Source organism: Hevea brasiliensis, chromosome 8 (assembly GCF_030052815.1).
Source record: "Hevea brasiliensis isolate MT/VB/25A 57/8 chromosome 8, ASM3005281v1, whole genome shotgun sequence".
Classification (NCBI taxonomy): Eukaryota; Viridiplantae; Streptophyta; class Magnoliopsida; order Malpighiales; family Euphorbiaceae; genus Hevea; species Hevea brasiliensis.
Window position 1 is genome coordinate 89,440,872 of NC_079500.1, and position 4,858 is coordinate 89,445,729.

Consider the following 4,858-nt stretch of genomic DNA (forward strand, 5'->3'; position numbering starts at 1 on the left):
TTACAATATGTGAATTCTATAATTTCAAAAATAAATTTCCATCTTAATTAATTATAATATAAGTATTTCTAACATTAATTTTGATAATTAAATAAATTTATAATTAATTTTTAAAATTGAGACAAAATTAATAAAATTAAATAAATATGATATAGTTATAAAGGGAGATTTTATAACAAAGTAAAACTTACTTTATATGTAATTACGATTATATTAATTAATAATTATTCATCTAATGGTAAAAATAATAAAGTATAAATGAAATAAATAGTTAAAAATTTAATTCATTACTTTTTCTGTAATAATTAAATTAAATTTTAATTGGATGAAATAAACTTATTATTAGAAAATTTTCTTTTTTAATTAGACAAATTAAAATTTAAAAGGTAAAATTAATAATTTTTTCTGATCCCATTGCATACTCATTTTGCATATTTAGAATAAATACATTTTAAAAAATTATTACATGTCACAAAATAAATAAAACAATATTTTTTCTTTTTTAAAGTTTCTGTATATAATATATATATTAATTTATTTAAATATCCTTTTATATTCCTTTTATCTCAATTTAAATTTTTTAAAAAAATATAATAAATTTTATCATTACACTAAATATTTATTAGTGAATGGTAAAAAAATTTTTAATGGAATAAAATCAATGCCAAATGAAAAGGGATGGGCAAAATTGGATCACTCTCGAACAGAAAGGCGAGTTTGTGGGGACAGGTTCCACGTCTCAACTGGGACCAACTGCCCAAAAACAGCGCTCTTTTCAAAATAGATTCGAATATCCAATGCTTAATTGCACCGATTATCTTGGAGCTTGGGGATTATTTTTAATTCTATCCTTAAATTTTAATTTATTAAAATAAAATTATTTAACTTAATTTTTATTATAAAAAAAAGTCTTTTTTAAATTCTCGTATGAGTTTCGACTAACTATTTATGTATCATGCTCAGACTGTCATTTAAAAATAAAAATAATGTCACATAATATAACAACAAGTAAAAGATTTCAAATAAAAGAAAAATAAAGAGAGAGAAAGAGGGAATTTGCCATAGCATATTCCAGTTGCTATGGAGAGAGAAATCTTAGGCATTCAAAGGAATAAAAGGGAGGGGAAAAGTTAGAAAAGGAGATAAATAGAGAAGTTACAACTATTGTCATCTAGCCGCATTGACGGCATTGGAGACAGCCCTACCAAGGAATGATAGAAATCTAAAAGCAACAAGCTCTTGTTCATCCCAGAAAAATATAACAACTTTAAATGAATCATCAGTGAAAATATTGGTGAATCCTACCATAAGAGTCGAGAAAAGGACAGATCCAACACTGGTAAGGAAAATCACAACCACACTAAACATAATAAGCAACTTGAGGGTTTTGCGATTAGTGAAGGTATGATCGAATAGGATTAGAGGCTAATTGGAAGGGTAAGATAGCTAGAGAAACAGTCAAGAGACAAGGAGTCCAAGGAGGAGTAGGGAGACACTGCAAAGAGGCCATTGCAAACATACTCAAAGATGTGGTTGATGAAGACATGGAAGGCAGGAATAGCAATGGGAGGTTGCGATTAGGTTGATACAACAATGGATCCAATAGTGATGGTGATAATTTAGGGAGATAAGAATTATCACAAGAGATGAGAATGTCATTTTTTGGTGGTAGTGATAGATTTTGTGTTAAGAGATGCAACATAAGAATTGAGGGATAGAAAATATAATATACTGATTTCATATTACAATGAGAGAAAGTTTACAGATTCAACATGAGGAGGTTTTTGAAGATTTAATTTTCAAAGAGAAAGAAAGGGAAATGTTGATAGAAGAAAGTGAAAGAGAGAAAGTTTAAGAGAAAGAGTATTTGTCTAGGAGAGGAAGACTAAGGATTACGTAATATTTTTTTTATTTTAAAATGATAACATGGACATGACACATAAGCAATCGACGGAGTTTACACTAGAATATGAAAAAAAAGATTTTCTTTGCAAAAAAAATCAAGTTGAATGATTTTATTTTAACAAATCATAGTTTAAGAATGAAATTAAAAGTACTCTCTAAATTCAAGGACAATTGGTGCAATTAATCGAAGATCAAATCAATTTTCAGTTCAACTCATCACCATAATATTATACCACAATTTTTTTTTTAATTTTCTAAAAAACAATATTCTGATTTGTTTTACTTTTTCTGTGTTATTGAATAATTAAATTAAATTATCAATTTTATTTATTTGATTCTAACTAAGGCTAATTTAATACTTCAAAGTCTTAAAAATGATTAAAGCCCATTATAAATTAATATTTAATCAATAAAAAAAAATTAATGAATGGGATAATAGCTATGCAAAAATAGATAAATGAATTCAAATTTTTAATATTTCTATTTTTAAAAAAAGATAAAAATCAACTAAAAATTTTATTTGGTAGATTAAAATAAATTAATTCTGAATGGTTTGATTTTTGAATTTATCGTGTTGAACTCTAAAGTTGGAGAAATTATAGTATGGATCAGTTATTTTTTAACTCTTAATAGCTAATTTTATTATTATTAAATAGAAAAAAAAGGACTATTTATATTATTGTGACTCTAAATTATGTAAAGTGATTATTGAGAATTAATAAAATTTTATTATATAAAATTTAAAAATTTAAAAAAAATTATATTATATTTTAAAATTTAAAAATAATTCTATTATAACAGTTAAAGTTCTGAAAAAACATCAAAATTTATTCCCAAAATTGGGCAACTTGATCCAGTTTTCATAACTTGGCAGAAAGGTGCGTGGCTCGTGAATGGCGACTTGGTATTGAATGAAGAAAAGCTGCACAGTCACGATGGTTGGCAAGTAAAACTGGTGACTCGCCACCTTTCTTGTTTTTTAAAAATTGGTACGTGAGAACGCTTGGAGCCGGAAACCAAGTCAAAATGGATATTTCTCCACCCACCCTCACCAGTTAAATAACGGGCCACGTTTTTTATACTAAAATATTAATATAATTGTTAATATAGTAATAAGTTATGCAAAAGTTGGATTCTACTAATCATCAACATTAATTTACTTGAATTATTTAATATAATATAATACTAAAAGGAGAAGACAATTGATGGATTATTATCTTCATCAACAGTCGTTGTCAAGATTTATTTTAGTCAAATAAAAGATCAAGTTAGATAGCCGTGCATTATAATAATTAAAAAAACGTGATGGATCATTACAATATTATAGAATAAGATATATATATAACTAGCAAGTTAACATAATTGGTTGAATCATCCTTGCCAATACTAACAAAAAAAAAAAACTCTCATTAAATAGTTGAACTGATTAAGTTACCGATTCACTAATACAATCATCAAATCAACTAGGTGACATAAGGTTATTTTTTTTTATTTAATTTAATTATAAGTTCAAATCGAATTAGTGTTTGATTCACTGATACAATCAGCAGATTTAATCCGAATTTAATAGCTATGACATATATAATATTTTAATATTTAAGAAATTTATAAGATTTGATTTGTTATTATCATAGACATTTTTTTTATTAGTATCAATAAAATTACATTTACTAAGTATATATATAAAATAGGCATGTATTTTTAAGGGGTTGATACCTGATATTCCTTTTTATAATATTGTTATAGGACATTCTATATTATATTTAAATTATTATAAATTATTTAATAGTTACTCTTTTAATGCTATGATGAGTAGACATTATTACAAGATAAACTATAATATATTAACATATATTAATTACATATTTTTATATATTTATATTTATTACATATATTTATATTTACATTATAAATAGATAGATTTTAATTATTTTTATTATGAAATTTTTTTTTAAAATGAGAGATAAAAAGTAATAAAAATTTAAGATATTATATATATATGTTAAAATTATTAATATTCACCATCCCTATAAAAGAACAATTAAACTTGCAAAAGGATAGTTTGTGTGACTTCATAAAAAATTTTATTATTTTTTTTTCCATGAAAGTCAATAATATTAGTTTAATATTGAATATTTCGCCCTCAACTTAATAAATATATTAATTTGTTATATTTTTTATATAAATAAAAATGCCTTCCAATGTAGAAGCAAATTTTGGTGAATAATTAAAAATTAAATTTGTTGACTACAAACGTTCAATACATGTATATTCAAATTTTACCTAAATTTTGATTTTTTTAATTAAATTTTGTAATATTAAGAATTTAATTAAAATTTTGATTGAGTAACAAACATTTATAATATCAATTTTTAAGTAGTAATATGAATATGTGAATTAAATATATAGCTACAAAATTGTGATAGAATTCAAACTAGGAGTTTTTATAGGATTCACATTGTAATTGTAATTATTATTATTATTATTATTATTATTATTATTATTATACAAAATTTAATTTAATGGAAATGACAAAAAAAACCACCTTAAATTATACACTTTTTTATGATTACAACCTATACTTTGACTATGTTCATTAACTGCTTTTAATGTAGCGTTTAGTGTTTTGAATATATTTCTTTTATTTATTATATTCAGCGACATAATATTTATAGTATATTTTGAGGTTAAGGGAGTGATTCATAAAATGCTATTCTTCATAGTTTTTAGAGGTTGAGAGAGTATTTTAACTGAGATCAATGAAATGATATCACTATTTTTATATTTAATAGCTAATCCAACAGTTATTTCTATCAAACACTTCTGCTTTAAATCACTACTAACCACTAATAACTAATATCTAATAGCTAAAAAAATAATTAACAATTACTAAAATAACCAACAACTATTAGAACAGCTAATATTGTCGAACATAGCCTTTGATTCACAATCA